Source organism: Heptranchias perlo, unplaced genomic scaffold, assembly GCF_035084215.1.
Source record: "Heptranchias perlo isolate sHepPer1 unplaced genomic scaffold, sHepPer1.hap1 HAP1_SCAFFOLD_62, whole genome shotgun sequence".
Lineage (NCBI taxonomy): Eukaryota > Metazoa > Chordata > Chondrichthyes > Hexanchiformes > Hexanchidae > Heptranchias > Heptranchias perlo.
In genome coordinates this window covers 4,313,104-4,335,477 of record NW_027139644.1, presented here as the reverse complement: position 1 = coordinate 4,335,477, position 22,374 = coordinate 4,313,104, and the positions used below count along the sequence as shown (strand labels likewise).

At 43.5% G+C, this 22,374-nt stretch overlaps 5 non-coding genes across 5 annotated transcripts; 3 read left to right on the top strand and 2 right to left on the bottom strand.

Moving 5' to 3' along the window:
• The first annotated feature begins 1,161 nt into the window (after positions 1 to 1,161).
• Positions 1,162 to 1,233, top strand: trnaw-cca (transfer RNA tryptophan (anticodon CCA)). Its single transcript has one exon. It is a non-coding gene; the product is annotated as a tRNA-Trp (tRNA).
• A 5,000-nt stretch (positions 1,234 to 6,233) lies between these two features.
• Positions 6,234 to 6,316, bottom strand: trnal-cag (transfer RNA leucine (anticodon CAG)). The gene has a single exon. It is a non-coding gene; the product is annotated as a tRNA-Leu (tRNA).
• A 229-nt stretch (positions 6,317 to 6,545) lies between these two features.
• On the top strand, positions 6,546 to 6,618 carry trnai-uau (transfer RNA isoleucine (anticodon UAU)). The gene has a single exon. It is a non-coding gene; the product is annotated as a tRNA-Ile (tRNA).
• A 5,439-nt stretch (positions 6,619 to 12,057) lies between these two features.
• On the bottom strand, positions 12,058 to 12,140 carry trnal-cag (transfer RNA leucine (anticodon CAG)). The gene has a single exon. It is a non-coding gene; the product is annotated as a tRNA-Leu (tRNA).
• Positions 12,141 to 12,403: 263 nt separating this feature from the next.
• trnae-cuc (transfer RNA glutamic acid (anticodon CUC)) lies at positions 12,404 to 12,475 on the top strand. Its single transcript has one exon. It is a non-coding gene; the product is annotated as a tRNA-Glu (tRNA).
• The last annotated feature ends 9,899 nt before the right edge of the window (positions 12,476 to 22,374 follow it).

Sequence of the window (22,374 nt, the reverse complement as noted above, 5' to 3'; positions counted from 1 at the left end):
ATGTATCCAAGTTTGCTGATGATACAAAGGTGGATGGAGAACTAAGATGTGAGGACACAAAGATTCTGCAAAGGGATATGGACAGTTTAAATGAGTGGGCAAGAAGGTGGCAGATGCAGTATAATGTGGGAAAATGTGAGGTTATTCACGTTGGTAGGAAGAACAGAAAAACAGATTATTTTTGAAATGGTGAGAAACTATTAAATGTTGATGTCCAGAGAAACTTGGGTGTCCTGGACACCTGAACTCCAGGTTGTGCTAACCTAGTATCAGCATCCAAAACCTGATGACAGAGAAAGGCTAAATAAGCACTAAGACATGAAACAATCCTTGGTGGTTTCTGAGAGTCAGCAAAGTGGGATGGTTTACGACCATGAGTTAAGATCAGTGGTGCTTACGTACAGAACAATGCAGCCGAATCGTATAAAGATAGGGCATGCTCCCTTCTCAAATGTTAGAGCTCTCAATAGGGGACAGTCAGAAGCCCATTGCCACAGGCAGTCCGCAAAGGTCAGGTCTGATATACCTGGATTCGCAGATAGGTCAGGTTGTGTTGATTGCTTGTCATTAATGTAATCTGTCGACAGTTGTATTATAAAAATAATACTGTTGAATGTAATGTTGAAGACAGCTGTAGTGAAACTCTGTTGTAAGTCAATCTATTAAACTTGATATTTTGTAACACTCTGGCTAAAATCAAGTGGAAGTTATTGTTGATGGATTAACAACCCATAGTTGCCACAGTAACGGGAGAAATCCGCGAACAAACATTCACTTCATATATAAACATCACACCCATAGTTTATATTTTCACACGTTCTTTTTTGCAGTTCTAACCAAAGTCCAAACATCGAAAGTCCACGTGTTTTTCAGAAGTTTCCCGTCCTGTTATGTATCTTGAGCAGTTTCCCACATCCTTTTCCTGTGATGTGATAATTCTGGGTGCAGGATGAATGTAATTGGATTTGCTGCAGTCCGCTGACAGCAGGCGATGGAAGCGAGCGCCATGCTGCCGCTGACAGGTGAAGGCGACATCTGATGCTGCCTGACATCCGGTGGGAGTGGGCGGGGATTTGAAAGCCAACACATTCCACCAATCTCAGAGCTATAAAGCGGTGCTTGACAAACATTGATAGAAACAAACACCCATTGTTACAGCCAGGCCTCGTGGCGCAACGGTAGCGCGTCTGACTCCAGATCAGAAGGTTACGTGTTCAAATCACGTCGGGGTCACAGTTTTTTCCCTTCGAGCTTGTTTGGATAATTCCGCAATTCATGTTTTCTTTGTGTCTTCACAATTCACGAACCCTGCTCTAAAATCTGCCTCTGGTTCCCCAGTGTCAGGGAGGGAAGCACCTGTTGCCCTCATTTATTTAATGTAACAAACAGAAGACAAACACACGTCTTCGTTCAAAAACCACCCTGCAGGTGGACACATAGTGAGATAAACACAGGGCAGAGATGCAGACAGCATCCGGAAACATCTGGAAATAGACAAAAGAAATAGATTGAGCGCTTTGTTAACAGAAAATTGTCTGAACCTCCACGGTCAATGAAAGGGCTTTTGTTGGTCGATTTCCCATTGAACCGGATAATTCGGGAGAACTTGGTAGATGATTGGTTGGGTTCCCTTGTCCCCCACCAGCGGAAATGGTTTGTCGTTCCCACTCTCCGAACTCCTTTCAAAAGCCACTCTGTCCAAAGCCCACACATCCTTCCAGATTAAAAGGGAATAAAGTCGAAGTGAGCGTCACTGTGGATCAGTTTTCTCTCACTCAACGTTATCTGTTCAATGAAGTAAAAGATGCTGCTGACAAAGAAAAAGGGAACAGCCACTATCTCCCCTTTTGGCAGGATCAAAAAATCAAACTGGATGTTGATGGAAACCAAGTTCCAACATAATGTTTCTGCTTAGGATTGAACTAGGGACTTTTCGCGTGTAAAGTAAACGTGATGATCGCTATAATAAAGAAACTAATCGAATGACAATCAACACAATCGGCAAATGAATGGTGTCCTCTCTCTGCTCGTACTTGGACCGTGTTGTTTCAAGGACAGCAAGAGACACAGACAGTGGCTGCCCCCCCCCACCTTTTCTTTAAAAACTCTTCAATTTACATCAATAAACAGATAGGTTTGAGCAAGAGAATGTGGAAAACTATACAGACCACATTAATGTAGAAATACGTGAATAGTGACTTGACCATAAAAGAGAAAAGCATGATGGGTATTTGATCAATGTTAACTCCTTGACTCCCATACATAGGGTAGTTACAATTTCACACACACACACATTAATGTGGTCTTTATAGTTTTCCACAAGAGAACTGATCCACAGTGACTCTCATTGCAAGAGCATCAGATCTCAGGGTAGTGGGTTTGAGGCCCACGTTGGGCGAGTACCGTTTTAAACTTTTATGCTGCTTCCACCGGTGAGCCCCAGCTGTGACACTTCCCCCCGCCCCCCACTACTCCGTATCACCCCGCAACATGGGGCCGCGCCGGGGCTGAATTTCTCCATTTAGCTTTCCGCCCCTGTCGCAGCATGAAATGGTCCTTACCAAAGTCACAAATGATACCCTATGGGACTACCACCATGATAAACTATCCCTCCTCATCCTTCTCAAATACAATATCTCTCCGTGCTGTTATGCTGTTAGACTAGTTTCCTCTCTCTGCTCTGATTTGGAATGTGTTGCTTTTCCGTCTGACAACACTTAGTATCGCATTATGTTAGTCCACAAGTCGAGATCATTCGGCCCATCGTGCCTGTGCCGGGTCAAGCACACGTATTCGTTCAAAATTCGTTCAGAGATAGATTGAGTGCTTTTTTTTATCAGAAAATTGCCTGAACCCCCACAGTCTGCAGCTTTCCTCCTCGCTAGCAACCACACGGTCGATTTTTGTGTCACCCGCAAATTTCTTAATCTTGCCCCCAACGTTAAAGTGCAAATCGTTAATGTATACCACAAAAACCAAAGGACCAAGTACCGAGCCCTGCGGCACCTCACTGGAAACAGCCTTCCAGCCGCAAAAAACACCCGTCGACCATTATCCTCTGCTTCCTGGCACTGAGCCAATTTTGGATCCAACAAGCCACATTCCCTTGGATCCCATGGGCTTTTACTTTTTTGACCAATCTGCCATGTGGGAACTTTCCAAAGCCTTGCAAAAATCCATGTAGACTCCATCAATTACGCTACGCTCATCGATCCTCCTTGTCACCTCCTCGAAAAATTCAATCAGGTCAGTCAGACACGACCTCCCCTGAACGCTCAGAATACATTTTTTTTATTCGTTCATGGGGTGTGGGTGTCGCTGGCGAGGCCGGCATTTATTGCCCATCCCTAATTGCCCTTGAGAAGGTGGTGGTAAGCCGCCTCCTTGAACCGCTGCAGTCAGTTTGGCGAAGGTTCTCCCACAGTGCGACATAGTAACAGACAAAGCACCGGTAGGCGCGCCGGTTGCAGGACAGCTGGTTGGCGGTGATATCGATGCTGTGAGCGAGACCAGACCGTTTCCATGTTTCCACAAACAATGTCCCATCCTTCATTTCTGGAAAAGTAACACTGATAGTGGTCAATTGCATTTCTGTGACTGCAATATGTAACTTTGGCAAGGTGACACGCTGCTTTAGTGTATCTTGCAATAAAAAGCACAGGACGGTCTCTGTGGCGCAACCGGTTAGAGTGTTCGGCTGTTAACCGAAAAGTTGGTACTTCGACCCCACCCAGGGACGAAAATAAGACCTTTTTCATCCCACTTTCGGATTCATTGCCTCATTCTGATCGCCCTGAAGCCGGTGCAAGGTTTTAATTCCTGATCTGCAGTAACTGGGAGTTCTTTAAATGGCTCTGATTTCTTAATCTCTTTTCCCATTAAAAAAGAGTAAATATTTAACGATTCGAACTGCTGATTAAATGTGAACAAAGTCTATTTCTCCCAGACCTATTAATGCAGTCCGCTGGGAGCAGGCGATGAATGCCAGCGTGACATTGGTGGTGAAGGTTGCTTCCAATACTTTCTCACATCCGGTGGGACCTGGCGGAGATTTGATAAGCCCTATTAATTCAACCAATACATGAAACGGTGTTTGAGAATCATCCATAAAGATAATAACATCCAGGGTCCTGTCTTCAGAGTGCGTGGCGCAAAGGTCTAACTCCAGATCAAAAGGCTGCGTGTTCACATCACATCGGGGTCACTGTTTCTTTCACCACTCACATGAGACTGGATAATTCCCGAATGAAGGTTTTAATTGCTTTTTAACAAAAAAACAGAAGTTTGGTCCAAACCCTGATTCAGTGCCTACCCAGTGTCAGGGAGGGGAGCGCCTGAGACCCTCATTTATTTCATGCAACAAACTGACACGAACACTGGTATTGATTCAAAATCGACCTGCAGATGGACACACACAGAAAAAAGACAACCACAGAAACAGACAGCAACTACTTGCATATATATATATATATATAAATATATAGCGCCTTTAACGTGGTCAGACAATTTCAGCTCGGTGAACTTGCTTCAGCTTTCTGAAATGTACTTGTCCATCCTTCAGACGTCACAGGAAATATATTTTTTGTCTTTCGAAAAAAGACGCGAAAAGCAGAGACATGTTTTGTTTTCAACACGGCTGGTGAAATGGCCGGACTATCATAAATTCGGAGTCGCCTTTGAAACATTTAAAGGAGACTATCTAAAAATCACTGAGTGCAAATTTAAAATCACGGTTACTATTTACTTAGTTCTGAAAGAAATAACAATAAAAACGTCAGTCAGCGCCCGCGGTGAGACGGTGTCGAACTTGTTTGCTGTGAAGTTCACCGCTGGGCTAAAGTTGACCCCGTTTAAAAAACGCGAACCCACTCAATGTAAAGGATGAGCTCACAAGCAACAGGTCCCGTCAATGTCAAACACCTCCTTTCTTGTTCAATAGAGGGAGCAGAGGCGTGTACATCATCAGACGCCAGCAACTTTAAGAAATGGAACAGATAAAGGTACCGATACAAGTTCCAAATCTTTTCAATGGAACGTTATTTCACTTTACTTAAAGTGCCGTGAGGCTGAAAACGGGTCCCAGATGATTTGCGTTCACTCGTGACTTGTTTTCCAGTTTTTGTCCGTCAGGTTTGCAATTCAATTTGTATTGGATATTGAAGATATTTCAGGATGATTGCACAACATACCATGTGTAAAGCAAACATCTTGATAACTTCAATCATCACACACTCTACATCGACGATGCAGAGGCCCCAGCACCCCTTTCAATATTGTTTTTCTTAACTCACAGTTTTCAAAAGGAAATTGGATGAACGCTCGGATGGAAACATTTTCTGGTCGATGGGGAAACAGCAGGCGAGTGGGACTAACTGGACAGCTCTTTCAGAGAGCTGGCACAGGCACGATGGGCCGAATGGTATCCGAATGGTGCTGTCTTATTCTATGATTCTATTAACAGATCAATTTTCGCCTTTCACTGAGCCTCCCTGAATGGAGGACAGTAATCGTGTCCCTGTGAAATGAGCTCCTGAACAGTAATACGGAAATTAGCGTGACTGAGCGGTTTGAAACTCTGGCCAGGCAGCTAACAGGAAATTTCCTCTCTAAGTTTGATTAGTTTATCAATTATCTCCCCCCTTCGATCTTCAATGTCTTTACATACTTTTTGATCTCTTCTTCGACTGTCATTCCCGCAATACTCGTCTCTCTGGTAAATACTGAAATAAAGTGATTATTTAATATTTCTGTATCCCTGAGTTGCCCTATTCCTATCCTAAATTTGCTTTGGCTGTTGATGTGTCGAGAATACTTTGCTTTTTTGATATTCCTTGTTGCCTTTCTAATAGTTGTTTAGACTTCTTACCCCGTCTTTTCACATTCCCCTCTCTCCTTTATTGTCCAGTGTGTGCCTTTTTCTTTAGTTTCAATTTTACCCTTATTTCTTTATTCATCCCTGGTGTGTCATTTCTGGCCAGTTTGTTCTTGCTTTTTCGTGGGATATATTTCTCCTGGACTCTATCGATCACCGTTTTAAATGTTTCCCACTGCTGTTCTATTTCTTTGTCCAGGTCATTCATATGTCAAAGATTTCACCATTCAAAGCTTCTCAAGTCACATATGCATGACAAAGCCAGTTGCTTTTGTGGGAGGAGCAAATCAACTGGGCAGAAAAATCAGCTGCAGCCCAATCCACAAAGAAAATACTTCCACGTTTTCGTAAAAATAAGGAATGTCAGAAGTGGGATTAGAACCCACGCCTCCAGAAGAGACTGCGACCTGAACGCAGCGCCTTCGACCGCTCGGCCATCCTGACGACGGACAGCATCTTTCATTCTGCATCATTTCTGCACTGTTGGTCAGTGAAAGCAGCATAAAAGTTAAAAATGGCACTCGCCCAACGTGGTGCTCAAACCCACTACCCTGAGAGTTTTTAAAGAAAAGGGGGAACAGTCACTGTCTGTATCTCTTGCTGCACTTGAAACAACACATTCCAAGTACGAGCAGAGAGAGGACACCATTCAGTTGCTCATTGTGTTGAGCCAGTTTCTGTAGTGGAGCGGTTATCACGTTTGCTTTATACGCAAAAAGTCCCTGGTTCGATCCCGGGTGGAAACATTATTTTGAAAATTGTTCTCCATGAACATCCAGATCGAATTTCTTCTCGTGCCAAAAAGGGAGACAATGGCCGCTCCCTTCTTCTTTCGAAGCTGCATTTTTCACTTCATTAAACAGATAAATTTGAGTGAGAGAAAACTGATTCTCAATGACGCTCATTTCAAGTTTTATTCCCTTCAAATCTGGAAGGCTTTGAACAGAGTGGCTTTTGAAAGGAGTTCGTTGGGTGGGATCGACCAACTTTTTCCGCAGGTGGGAGACGAGGGAACCGAATCAATCACATCCCAAGTTCTCCTGAATTATAAGTTGCAACGGGAAACCGACCAACAAAAGCCCTTTCATTGACCGTGGAGGTTCAGACAATTTTCTGATAACAAAGCGCTCAATCTATTTCTCTTGTCTGTTTCCCGATGTTTCCGGATACTGTCTGCATCTCTGTCCTGTGTTTATCTCACTATGTGTCCACCTGCAGGGTGGTTTTTGAACTAAAACGTGTGTTTGTCTTCCGTTTGATGCATAAAATAAATGAGGTCATCAGGTGCTTCCCTCTCTGACACTGGGGAACCAGAGGCAGACTTCAGAGCAGGGTTCTGTTCATTGTGAAGACGCAAAGAAAATATGAATTGCAGAATTATACAAACCAGCTCCAAGGGAAAAAACTGTGACCTCACCGTGATTTGAACACGCAACCTGCTAACCTGGAGTCAGACAGGCTACCGTTGCGCAACGAGGCCTGAGTGCTGCAATAGGTGTTTGTTTCTATCAACATTTGTCAAGCACCGCTTTATAGCTAACAGATTGGGTTAGCTTTCAAATGCCCGCTCACTCCCACCGGATGTCAGGCAGCATCAGAAGTGTCCTTCACCTGTCAGCGGCAGCATGGCGCTCGCTTCCATCGCCTGTTGTCAGCGGACTGCAGCAAATCCAATTCCATTCATCCTGCACCCAGAATTATCACATCACAGGAAACAGATGTGGGAAACTGCTCAAGATACATAACAGGAGGGAAAACTTCTGAAAAACACTTAGACTTTCGGTGTTTAGACTTCGATTAGAACTGCAAAAAAGAACGTGTGAAAATATAAACTGTGGGTGTGATGTTGATATATGTAGGAAACTGCTCAAAATACATAACAGGACGGGAAACGTCTGAAAAACACGTGGACTTTCGATGTTTGGACTTTGGCTGGAACTGCAAAAAAGAACGTGTGAAAATATAAACTACGGGTGTGATGTTTATATATAAAGTGAATGTTTGTTCACGGATTTCTCCCGTTACTGTGGTAACTATGGGTTGTTAATCCATCAACAATAACTTCCACTTGATTTTAGCCCGAGTGGTTACAAAATAGCAAGTTTAAGAGATTGACTTACAACAGAGTTGCACCACAGCTGTCTTCAACATTACATTCAACAGTATTATTATTGTAATACAACTGTCTACAGATTACATTAATGACAAGCAATCAACACAACCTGACCTGTCTGCGAATCCAGATATATCAGACCTGACCTTTGGGGACAGCCTGTGGCAATGGACTTCTGACTGTCCCCTATTGAGAGTTCTAACATTTGAGAAGGGAGCATGCCCTATCTTTATACGATTCGGCTGCATTGTTCTGTACGTAAGCACCACTGATCTTAACTCATGGTCGTAAACCATCCCACTTTGCTGACTCTCAGAAACCACCAAAGATTATTTAATGTCTTAGTGTTTATTTAGCCTTTCTCTGTCATCAGGTTTTAGATGCTGATACTAGGTTAGCACAACCTGGAGTTCAGGTGTCCAGGGCACCCAAGTTTCTCTGGACATCAACATTTAATAGTTTCTCACCATTTCAAAAATGTTCTGTTTTTCTGTTCTTCCTACCAAAGTGAATAACCTCACATTTCCCCACATTATACTACATCTGCCACCGTCTTGCCCACACACTGAACCTGTCTATATCCCTTTGCAGACTCTTTGTGTCCGCCTCACAGCTTACTTTCCCAACTAGCTTTGAATCATCAGCAAACTTGGATATATCACACTCGATCCCTTCATCAAGTCATTAAAAGTCTTCCATAGGCTTATAAATAGTAAACGGGTCGTAAGCGGAGGGATAAGCCCGATGAGGGACCAAAAGGGAGATCTTCGCGTGAAGGCATATGGCATGGCTGAGGTACTAAATGAGTATTTTGCACCTGTCTTTACAGAGGAAGAAAGTGCTGCCTAAATCACTGTAAAAGGGGAGGTAGTTGGGATTCTGGATGGGGTGAAAATTGATCAAGAGGAGATACTAGAAAGGCTGGCTGTACTTAAAGTCACCTGGTCCGAATGGGATGCATCCTCGGTTGCTGAGGGAAGTAAGGGTTTAAATTGCAGAGGTCCTGGCCATAATCTTTCAATCCTCCTTTGACACAAGTTTTGGTGCCAGAGAACTGGAGAATTGCAGATGTTCCACCCTTGTTCAAAAAAGACTGTAAGGATAAACGCAGCAACTACTGGCCAGTCAGTTTAACCACGTTGGTGGGAAGCTTTTAGAAATGATAATCTGGGACAAAATTAATCGTCATTTGGACAAGTGTGGATTGATAATAGAAAGCCACTGTGGATTTGTTAAAGGCAAATCATGATTTAGTTTTGTGATGAGTTAACAGAGAGGTTTGATGAGGGCAATGTGGTTGATGTTGTGTATATGGCCTTTCAAAAGGCGTTTGATAAAGTGCCACAAAATAGGCTTGTCAAAAGGGGCGATAGTGGCTGCTTCTTTATTCTTTAAAAGCGCTTTCTTTTATTTCACTCAACAGATAACTTTGAGTGAGCGAAAACTGATTCACAGTGACGCTTATTTCAAGTTTATACCCTTTTAATCTGAAAGGATATATTGTCCTTGGAAGGAGTGCAGCACAGATTCACCAGATTGTTACCAGGGTTAAGGAGTTAAATTATGAGAAGATCTTATATAAACTCGGCTTAACGTCACACAAGTCACACTGCAAAAAGTTTTCATTTTTGATACATACATTAATATCCTGCACTTGGATATACAGCGTATAATTTCAAAGTTTGCAGATGACACGAAACTCGGGAATGTAGCAAACAATGTGGTGGATAGTATCAGATTTCAGGAGGACATCGACAGCCTGGTGAAATGGACTTTATTAATAGAGGCATGGATACAAAAGAAACAAAGTTATGCTGAACGTTTATCAAACTTTGGTTGGGCTGCAGCTGGAGTATTGTGTTCACTTCTGGGCACCGCACTTTAGGAAAAATGTCAAGGCCTTGGAGAGGGTGCAGAGGAGATTTACTAGAATGGCAACAGGGATGAGGGACTTCAGTTATGTGGCGAGAATGGAGAAGCTGGGATGATCCCCTTAGAGCAGAGATGGTTAAGGGGAGATTTGATAGAGGTATTCAAAATTATGAAAAGTTTTGAGAGAGCAAACAAGGAGAAACTGTTTCAAGTCTCTGAGATGATTCTTTTAATTACCATTAATAAACCCACAACTTTCTGTTTCGCAATGAACGAAATGCTAACAAGTTTGCCGAGTGACTGTCGAAACGAGGCTCACTTTTCTGACTTTCATCCCTTCTCATTTTACGCACTTTATTTTAGGAGTCTGCTTAAAAGTGTTCAGTGGTGATGAGACCAGGAATCTGGTGCAGCCGTTGTTGAATGTGAAAGGATTGCAGCCCAATTCACACGAGAGAAAGCTCGCGCCTGGAAGTTTGTGAGGAGCAAGTTCCAGCAAATTGTTTCTGACCCGGGATTAAACCGGGAGTTTTTCGTGTGTGACGCCATTACACCACGAAAAATTTATTTAGTCTAGCCCAGGTCAGATGGAAGTGTAAAGGGAGAAAGGGAACTGCTGACTCCCACTTCTGGGGGATATCACAAAGAGCTTCATAGAGGGGTAATCAAAAACATAGAATCATAGAAACACAGGCGGACATTCGGCCCATCGTGCCTGTGCCAGTTCTTTGAACTAAATGGTGCAATTTTAAAGGGGCTGCAGGAATAGAGAGACCTGGGGGTATACGTACATAAATCTTTGAAGGTGGCAGGACAACTTGAATAGATTATAAAAAAAAGTATTCGGAATCGTTGACTTTATTCATGGAAGCCTAGAGTACAAAAGCAAGGAACTTATGCTAAACCTTTATAAATCACTTGTTAGGCCCAGCTGGCCACCACACAATTCTGCCCACCACACTTTAGAAAGGATGTCAAGGCCTTGGAGAGGGTGCAGAGGTGATTTACTGGAATGGTGCCAGGGATGAGGGAATTCAGTGAGGTGGAGAGACGGGAGAATCTGGGGTTGTTCTCCTTCGAGCAAAGAAGGCTAATGGGAGATTTAACAGAGGTGTTCAAAATCATGAAAGGTTTTGAAAGAATAAAAAAGGAGAAACTATTTCCAGTGCCAGAAAGGAGGTGACCAGAGGACACAGATTTAAGGTAATTGGCAACAGGGGTGAGATGAGGAGAATTGTTTAACGCAGCGAGTTGCCATGATCTGGAATGCACTGCCTGAAAGGGTGGTGGAAACAGATTCAATAATAATATTCAAAGGGGAACAGGATAAATACTTGAAGGGGAAAATTTTGCAGGGCTATGGAGAAAGGGAAGGGGAGTGGGTCTAATTGGATAGCTCTTTCAAAGAGTTGGCACAGGCACGATGTGCCGAATGGCCTCCTTCTGTGATGTTTCCATGCTGTGATTCGATGTTATGGAGGATTTTCTGATGCAGTGGATATTCGGGGCAGAGGACCAAGTGGGGATTGAGCTCGACGGCAAGTGTATACAGTTCGTTCAAAGGACTGAAGCCGATGGTTTCATTCTTCCCGTCGTTTAGCAGCAGGAAATTACTCGGCCATGCAGGCGACTTTTGTCTTCATTCATGGGATGTGGGTGTCAATGGCAAGGTCAGCATTTATTGCACATCCCTAATTGATCTTGAGAAGGTGCTGGTGAGCCACCTTCGTGAACTGTACCTTTCATTGACCGTGTCATTGACATTTTGTGGATAGAGAGAAACTATTTCCGCTGTTTGGGGATTCTTGGACGAGGGGGCACAGTCCAAAAATTAGAGCCAGATCTTTCAGGAGTGAGATTAGAAAACACTTGTACACACAAAGTATGGAAGAAGTTTGGGACTCTCTTCCCCGAACTGCAATTGATATTTGCTTAATTTCTAATTTTAAATCTGAGATCGATAGCTTTTTGCCAACCGAAGGTATGAAGGGATATGGGCTGTTCTGTAGTTCTCTCTGTAGTTGTTGCCTTGTGTTTAAAGCATATTTTCGTTTAAAGCTCGGTTTGGAGTTGAGCCGCTTGGCGTCAAAACTTGCAGTGGATCGAGACCGGATTGCTTATTGCAGTAAAAGCAAATCAACTGGGCCGAAAAATCAACCGCAGCTCAAGCAACAAATACAATAGGAGTCAAAATAACTGATGTGAGAAGTGGGATTCGAACCCACGCCTCCGAAAGAGACTGCGGCCTGAACGCAGCGCCTTAGACCGCTCTGCCATCCTGACTGATAAATTATTTCTTCACTCGCCACCCTTTGCACATTGAGACCCCCCAGAGAAAGTTTCACTCACTCCAGTCCTTGGTAAGATAAATGCTGCTGGAAAGGCTCGGTGAGCGGGATGCCACCTCCCCGGGTTTTCCTGAGCCTATTGTACTTTATTCCTATTTAATCACGGGAATATCCGCAATCGGGAGCTAAAAAGAATTAAAAGCTGAATCACAGAGAAAGCGAAATCCATATTACACCTGATAAACCAACTAACAGAGCTCCCTGGTGGTCTAGTGGTTAGGATTCGGCGCTCTCACCGCCGAGGCCCGGGTTCGATTCCCGGTCAGGGAAGTAACTTTTGAACACTTGTCGCATGAACTAACTCAAAGTCTGTGGGAAGAAAAAAAACAACCATTGTTTTCATCACCATTAATTAACCGATAACGTTATTTTCCAGAATGAAAGGCTACTGAGGGAAGTTGGAAAACTTTAATAATTTATTTTGTGCGATGAACTTTTTATCCCTTCTCATTTTACACACTGTATTTTTAAGGGCTCGGTTTATAATGTTCAGTGCTCGTGAGACCACGAATTTGTGTTAAATTTAACAGGACCGGCTATTTCACAGAGAAAAAATAAATTTGCCCCAACATAATGCGGCTGTCCGAGATTGAACCGTGGACTTTTCACGTGTAAAGCGAACCTGACAACCGCTACACTACAGAAACTTCGGTTTTGGTTATCAGCCAGAAGTTCGAATGACTGCATTGATTCTCTTTCACAACTATTCAATTGATCGAAGTTGCACAAGTCACAAAAGAATAATTTAAAAGGCTAACGGAATGTTCGGCTTTATCTCAGGGGGCGGGAATATAAAGAAGTGGAAGTTATGTTCCAGTTATGTTCATTTCAAAGTTATTAAACTCCCAAATGTGACCTGCCTTGTTTGGACAGGGTTGACCCTGACGTCACAGCCTCAACAAACCATATTCTCAACATTTCCATTGGGAATAGGAGGAGGCCATTCAGCCCCTTGAACCTGTTCCGCCCTTCAATTAGATCATAGATGATCTGTTCCTCAACTTCATTTCCCCGCCTTTCTCCCTATCCCTCGATACCCTTACCCAACAAAATCGATCGATCTCAGTCTTGAAAGCTTCAATTGACCCCCAGCATCCACAGTCTTTTGGAGGACAGAGTTCCAGACTTCTACTGCCCTTTGTGTAAAAAAGTGCTTCCTGATTTCGAACCTGAATGGCATGGTTCTAATTTTAAGGTTATGTCCCCCTCGTTCTTGATTCCCCAGAGGAAATTGATTCTCTCTCTCAATTCTATCGAATCATTTAAACATGTTAAACACCTCGCTCAGACCGCCCCTCAATCTTCTATACTCGAGGGAATATGAGCCCAGTCGATGCAGCCTGTCCTCATAAATTAACCTTTTTAGCCCCGGTAACATTCTGGTGAATCTGCTCTGCACCCGCTCCAAGGCCAATCTATCCTTCCTGAGGTGCAGTGTCCAAAACTGAACGCAGTTACTCCAGACGCAGTCGAACCAGAGCTTTATATAACTGGAACATAACTTCCACTTCTTCATATTCCAGCCCCCTGAGATAAAGGCTAACATTCCGTTCGCCTTTTAAATTATTTTTGGACCCGTCCGTTAGCTTTTACTGATTTATGCAAAAGAACCGTTAATTCTCTCTGCTTCTCCATAGTTCCGAGCTTCTTACCATTTGGAAAATACCCTGAACATCGGTCCAAAGTGGATTACCCCACATTGAACTCCATCTGCCATAGTTTTGCCCACTCACTTAATCTATCAATGTCCCTTTGCAACTTTCCAATCGCATCCACACGACTCACTGTCCCACCTAACTTAGTGTCATCAGCAAACTTGGATATACGACTCTCTATTCCTTCATCAAAGTCATTGATAAATATGGTGACAAGCTGAGACCCCAGTTACAGATCCCTGGGGGACACCACTAGTCCCATCCTGCCAATTGGAGTATGTACCCATTATCACTACTCTCTGTCTCCTATCTCCTAACCAATTCTCTACCCATGTCAATACGTTGCCTCAAGTTCCATGCGCTTTCATTTTTGCCAACAGTCTCTTGTGTGGCACCTTATCAAATGCCTGTCGGAATTCTATATTAATAATATCATAGGAACATAGGAGCATCGGAACATAGCCTTTGTATGTAGAAGTGTTTTCTAATCTCACTCCTGAAAGGTCTGCCTCTATTTTTTAGACTGTGCCCCCAAGTCCCAGAATCCTCGACCAGCGGAAATAGTTTCTCTCTGCCCATCGTGCGTGTGCCAGCTCTCTGAAAGAGCTGTCCAGGTCGTCCCACTCGCCTGCTGTTTCCCCATAGCCCTGAAAAAGTTTCCATTCAAGCGTTTATCCAATTCCCTTTTGAAAACTGTGAGTTAAGAAAAACAATATTGAAAGGGGTGCTGGGGCCTCTGCAGCGTCGATGTAGAGTGTGTGATGATTGAAGTTATCAAGATGGTTGCTTTACACATGGTATGTTGTGCAATCATCCTGAAATATCTTCAATATCCAATACAAATTGAATTGCAAACCTGATGGACAAACACTGAAAAACAAGTCACGAGTGAACGCCAATCACCTGGGACCCGTTTTCAGCCTCACGGCACTTTAAATAAAGTGAAATAACTTTGCATTGAAAAGATTTGGAACTTGCATCTGTGCCTTTATCTGTTCCATTTCTTAAAGTTGCTGGCGTCTGATGATGTACACGCCTCTGCTCCCTCTATTGAACAAGAAAGGAGGTGTTTGACATTGACGGGACCTGATGGTTATGAACCCATCCTTGACATTGAGTGGGTTCGCGTCCCTTAAACGGCGTCAGCTTTAGCCCAGCGGTGAATTTCGCAGCAAACAAGTTCGACACCGTCTCACTACGGACGCTGACTGATATGTTTGTTGTTATTTCTTTCAGACCTAAATAAATAGTAACCGTGATTTTTAATTTGCACCATGTGATTTTTAGGTCGTCGCCTTTAAATGTTTCAAAGGCGACTCCTAATTTATGATAGTCCGGCCATTTCACCAGCCGTGTTGAAAACAAAACATGTCTCTGCTTTTCGCGTCTTTTTTCGAAAGGCAAAAAATATATTTCCCGTCACCTCTGAAGGATGGACAAGTACATTTCAGAGTGCTGAAGCAAGTTTACCGAGCTAAAATCGTCTAACCTCGTTAAAGGCGCTATAGATATATGCAAGTAGTTGCTGTCTGTTTCTGTGGCTGTCTTTTTTCTGTGTGTCCATCTGCAGGTCGATTTTGAATCAATACCAGTATTCGTGTCAGTTTGTTGCATGAAATAAACGAGAGTATTAGTCGCTTCCCTCCCTGCCACTGGGTAGGCACTGAGTCAGGGTTTTGACCAAACTTGTGTTTCTTTTTGTTGAAAAAGTAATTAAAACCTTCATTCTGGGATTATCCAGTGTCATGTGAGCGGTGAAAGAAACACTGACCCCGATGTGATGTGAACACGCAGCCTTTTCATCTGGAGTCCTGGATTTTTATTACACATATGAATGTTTCTCAAACACCGATTCATTTATCCCACCTTGGTTGAACAGATAGGGTTGATCAAATCTCCGCCAGGTCCCACGGGGTGTGAGACAGGATTGGAAGCAGCCTTCACCCCCAACATGACACTGGCTTTCGTTGCCTGCTTGCAGCGAACTGCAATAACAGGGCTGGGAGATATGGACTTTGTTCACATTGAATCAGCAGTGTGAATCGTTAAATATTCACTCATTTTTAATGGGAACAATGTTTTAAAATGCTGCCACCTGGTTTCGAACCAAGGACCTTTTACATGTGAGGCGAACGTGATAACCACAACACTACGGAAACCTGACTGCTCAAGCTCCGCGTTACGGACATAAACCCTCAGCCAAACTAATTTCCGTATCATTGTCCAGGAGCTCATTTCACAGAGATACATTTACTGCGCTGTATTTCGGAAGGCTGCAGAGAAGGATCGGTGGCGATGGTCAGGCAGGGAATCCCAGAGCATCGCGCCCACACAAACATTTCACTGTTTTTTTCATGTGCCTGATATCCGACGGCAGTGCAAATTGTGGCGAATCAGGCATGCTCAGATGACGTTGTTCACAGAGTGTTTTCTTGCAGACAATTCACACATTAGAAAACTTGAAATGAGATTAAGAGATCGGAGTCATTTAAAGTGCTCCCATTTACTGCAGATCAGGAATTAAAACCTGGCACCGGCTTCAGTGCTATCAGAATGAGGCAATGAATCCGAAAGTGGGAAGAAAAAAAGTTCAATTTTCGTCCCTGCGTGAACGCGCTAACTAATTACGTCACAGAGACAATCCGCAAGATGCACTAAAGCAGCGTGTCACCGAGCCAAAGTTACATGTTGCAGCCAGAGAAATGCAATTGACCACTATCAGTGTTACTTTTCCAGAAATAAAGGATGGGACATTGTTTGTGGAAACATGGAAACGGTCTGGTCTCGCTCACAGCATCGATATCACCGCCAACCAGCTCTCCTGCAACCGGCGCGCCAACCGGTGCTTTTTCTGTCAGTTCTTTGGACTGTGGGAGAACCTTCACCACACTGACTGCAGCGGTTCAAGGAGGCGGCTCACCACCACCTTCACAAGGGCAATTGGGGATGGGCAATAAATGTCGGCCTCGCCAGCGACGCGACGCCCACATCCCATGAAGAAATAAAGAAAAAGTGTTGTGAGCGTTCTTGCGCTGATGTCAGGTTTTGATCCCTGATCTGCAGTAACTGGGAGCGCTTCAAATGGCTCCGACCTCTTAATTTCAAATACAACATCAGAGTAACTGTTCCAGGGGGACATGCCGACTCAGCTGCGTCTTGGCCGCCTGTCCGGTCAGTCCTTTATTCGTCTCCAATTCCGTTTCCCTAAGCGTGTCCGGGGATGGGTTATGTGGAGAGACTGGACAAGCTGGGATTGTTCACCTTCGAGCAAAAAGAGGTGAAGGGGAGATTTAATAGAGGTGTTCAAATTATGAGGGGATTTTGATAGAATGGATGGGGAGAAGCTGTTTCCATTGGCAGGAGAGTCGATAAGCAGAGGATACAACCTGCATTTATATGGCGCCTTTAACGTAGTAAAACGTCACAAGGTGCTTCACTGGAGCGTTATTAAACAAAACATGACACGAAGCCACATAAGGAGATATTGGGACAGGTGACCAAAAGCTGAGTCGAAGAGGTAGGTTTTAAGGTATGTGTTGAAGGAGAGAGAGGCGGAGAGGTTTAGGGAGGGAATTCGAGAGCTTTGGGCCTCGGCAGCTGAAGGCACAGCCGCCAATGGTGGAGTGATTAAAATCGGGGATGCGCAAGAGGCCAGAATTGGAGGAGCACAGAGATTTTTTTTATTCGTTCATGGGATGTGGACGTCGTTGGCGAGGCCGGCATTTATTGCCCATCCCCAATTGCCCTTGAGAAGGTGGTGTTGAGCCGCCTTCTTGAACCGAGGCAGTCCGTGTGCTGTTATGTACTGAGTTCCAGCGACGATGAAGGAACGGCCGATATATTTCCAAGTCTGGATGGTGTGTGACTTGGAGGGGAACGCGCAGTTGGTGGTGTACCCATGTGCCTGCTGCCCTTGTCCTTCTAGGTGGTAGAGGTCGCGTGTTTGGGAGGTGCTGTCGAAGAAGCCTTGGCGAGTTGCTGCAGCTGCAGTGCATCCTGGTACACACTGCAGCCACAGTGCGCCAATGGTGAAGGGAATGAATGTTTCGGGTGGTGGATGGGGTGCCAATCAAGCGGGCTACTTTGTCTTGGATCGTGACGAGCTTCTTGAGTGTTGTTGGAGCTGCACTAATCCACTCCTGACTTGTGCATTGTAAATGGTGGAAAGGCTTTGGGGAGTCAGGAGGTGAGTCACTCGCCGCAGAATACCCATCCTCTGACCTGCCCTTGTCGCCACATGATCTGGGAGGGGTGTAGATTACAGAGGTAGGGTGGGGCGATGGCCATGGTGGGATTTGAAAGCAAGGATGAGAATTTTAAAATCGAGGCGTTCCCGGACAGGAGGTTTGACTGGAACGTCACACCGTCCCCTCCCGTGTTTACTTCCACAAACGTACATTGGGACAGGGCTTGGGCGGATTTTTCTGTGTCTCACCCGGGGCCGCTGAGTCTCCTGCAGTCCCCCCGATCACCAACTCACCCAGTTTGTACATTTAAACCGGAAAAATTGCCTTGCAAAGGGCAAGAGATGAAGGCAAGGCTGGAAACTCTGACAAAAAAATTGATTATCCACCAGCGAGGTTTCTGTACCTGAATCGCGAACTCTTCTTTCAAAGTTTTGACATTCATTGGACGACACGCGGTACCTACAGACTTGTCTCTTGCATTCACAGTGAAGAGGAGGGCCCTTTTCACTCGCACACCAGCAATTGTGATATCAAGAAAAAGTTGGCGGAGAAATTCTCCATTTCAGCGAAAATGGAGCGCTGGGGTCCGCTCATGAGTGCAGCATAAAAGTTGAAACTCGCACCCACGATCCTGAGGTGAATGCCTCTACCGACTGAGCTAGCCAAGCCTGAGGAAACTGCTACTTCCTTGTCTGTCGGGCCCATCAATATGTCAGAATCAAGCACCCGGGCGTTTAAGCAACAACCAACTGAACTGAGACGGTTCACTCACTTGTCCCAACACCTGCTGTGCCTTAACTTGCTCACCGCTACCAGTAGTTTATTTTGAAATGACGCTTCCCTCCCTGGCACCGCAGAACTAGTGACCAAAGTTCCGTTTATTGTTAAAAAGCATTAATTCCGAAATTATCCAGGCTCCTATGAATGGTAAGATAAATAGTAACTTCGACGTGATTTGGACACGCAGCTTTCTGATTTGGCGTCAGATGCGCTACCGTTGCGCCACGAGGTTAACTGATGGCATAGATTATATATGTAAATATACTTATTACTTACTTAAATATATATGATTGATGCAATGTTCCCTTGTGGTTGGGAATAGTTCATTGCACAAAAATAATTCAAGTCTGTGAGACACTTATTGTTCTTTTCAATCACCATTCATACGTTCTGTTACACACTGAAGGAAATGCTAACTTGTTTGCCAACTGACAATTGAAACGTTAATAAATCTTTGTGCTTTGCATTTCATGAACTTTTATCCATTCCCATTTTACATACTGTATTTTAGGAGTCTGCTTAAAAATGTTTAGTGCTTATTATACCAGGAATCTGGTGCAGCCGCTGTTAAATTTAAATAGGTTTGTAGCCCCTTTCACACTTGAAGAAACTCGACCCTGGAGGTTTATTGGGAGCAAATCCCAACAAAATGCTTCCCTCCGAGATCAAATCGGGGACTTTCTGCGTGTAACTGGTGAACATGATAACCGCTACACTACGGAAACGACAAACGTTTCGGTCTCAGGTCTGAAGGAAGTGTCAAGGGAAAACATGAACTGCTGACTCTCTTTACACTGACTCTTCACGAACATTTCATCGATCGAAACTATACAAGTCACAGGGAAAAAATGTCAAAGTCATTAAACTCCCGAATTAGCCCCAAAATCTATCAATCTCAGTTTTGAAATTTTCAATTGACCCCCAGCCTCAACAGCTTTTTGGGGGAGAGAGTTCCAGATTTCCACTCCCCTTTGTGTGAAGAAGTGCTTCCTGACATCACCCCTGAACGGCCAAGCTCTAATTTTAAGGTTACACCCCCTTGTTCTGGACTCTCCCCACCAGTGGAAATAGTCTCTATCTGCCCTGTCAAATCCTTTAATCATCTTAAACACCTCAATTAGATCACCCCTTAATATTAGATTCTCAAGGAATGCAAGTCTGGTCTTTGCAACCTGTCCTCATAATTGCTTATCAAGGATAGCCACCAAAAAGTGTTTTACGATAGCTGGCTCTTGAGTGCATTGTTTTGTATCCGTGGGCTGGTTCATCCAGGGGTTGATTCTCGCTTTGTGGTTATTAATCCAAATATATAAGAGGTCCTGGTTTAAATCCCGGAGGAGCCCTTATTTTACTTTTGATCTTGAACTTCAAAGACTGAAAAGTCCCCAAATCAGCCCACATGAGTGAAACAATTCCTATGTTTAATACTATTACCTAACACAGCTGCCCAACTTGGTTTTGATGAAAGGTCATTGACCTGAAACATTCACTCTGTTTCTCTCTCCACAGATGCTGCCTGACCTGCTGAGGGTTTCCAGCATTGTCCATGTTGTCAGAGTATCACTTCCCTCATCACCTAACTACACTCCTCCACTAGATGTCGCCTTGTGGTGCAAACAGGCTCCTTCCGCACAGCCCGGTGTTCTGCTTTAGGCATTAATTGTAACTATAACTTTTGAACTTGTTAGTTAAAATATATGGCTTTGCCCATTGACCAGAAAGCAGAATGGTGGTTATCTCTCACCAGTACAGCCCTTTCCCGCTGCATCAGCTTGGAATGATACGGAGCAATCATACAGATGTCACACCTCTCCTGCTTCCCTGTGAAGCTGTTAAGACGAATAGCACACAATGCTGTCTGACACACATACACACCAGCTCTGAATGATTTAAATGCATTCTTATGATTGTCAGAGAATTGTTTGTATCAAAAGGATAATTAACTTACGAGTATAATGACATCAGCTACAATCCAAGAGTTTCTGGAATTCAGAATCTACTAGTCTCTATATTAAACAAATGCATGCATATAAAATGAAGCAAATCTGTCTTATGGTTGTAGTTTCATTCTCCCAACAGAGATTTAGACTTCCTTACTTAAGAGGCAAAAGCTAAAGGTTAATATTCCTTCAATATAAAGACTAACTCTTTCCTTACAATACAGATATCCCAAACTAATATAACACCTCAAATTGATAGAGGTTCTCAAACTAAAACAGTATCTCAAACTGATACAGTACCTCAAACGGATAGAGAATCTGAAACTAATATTATACCTCAAGCTAATACATCATCTCAAACTAATAAAGTACCTCAAACCAATACAGTACCTCAAACAAATAAAACACCTTAAACGAATACAGTATCTCAAACCGATACAGAACCTGAAACTAATATAATACCTCAAACGAATACAGCATCTCAATCTAATACAGTATCTCAAACTAATAAAGTACCTCAAACTAATACCGCACCTCAAACGAATACAACGCCTTTATCTAATACAGCATCTCAAATTGATAAAGATTCTGAAACTAATCTAATACCACAAACTACTAAAACACCTCAAACTAATACAGTACCTCAAACTAATACAGCACGTCAAACTAACAGAGCACCTCATACTAATAGAGCACCTCAAGCTAATACAACACCTCAAACTTGAGCCTTGAGGAAGAGTTTATTGAGTGTATTAGGGATGGATTTCTTGAGCAGTATGTAATTGATCCTACAAGGGGGCAAGCAACCTTGGACCTGGTCCTGTGTAATGAGCCAGGATTAATTAATAATGTCCTAGTTAAGGATCCCCTTGGAATGAGTGACCATAACATGGTTACATTCCATATCCAATTAGAGGGTGAGAAGGTTGGTTCTCAAACAAGCGTACTGAGCTTGAATAAAGGAGACTGTGATCGTATGAGGGAGGAATTGATTAAAGTGGACTGGGAAAATAGATTAAAGGGTAAGACGGTACATGAGCAGTGGTGTTCATTTAAGGAGTTATTTTACAACTTTCAAAACAAATATATTCCACTGAGGAAAAAAGGGTGTGAAAGAAATAACAGCCATCCGTGGCTAAGTAAAGAAATTAAGGATAGTATCCGATTAAAAACAAGGACATATAAGGTAGCCAAACTTAGTGGGAGGATAGAAGATAGGGAAGTTTTCAAAAGACAGCAAAAAGTAACTAAAGGATTGATTAAGAAAGGGAAGATAGATTATGAAAATAAATTAGCAAAAAATATATAGCAAGAGTTTCTATCGTTATTTAAAAAGAAAAAGGGTGGCGAAGGCAAACGGAGGTCCTTTAGAGGATGAGACCGGGAAATTAATGGTGGGAAACATGGAGATGGCAAAAATGCTGAACAAATATTTTGTTTCAGTCTTTACGGTAGAGGACACTAAGAATATCCCAACACTGGACAAACAGGGGGCTTTAGGGTGGGAGGAGCTAAATACGATTAAAATCACTAAGGAACTTGTACTTAGTAAATTAATGGGACTCAAGGCGGATAAATCCCCTTGACCTGATGGCTTATATCGTAGG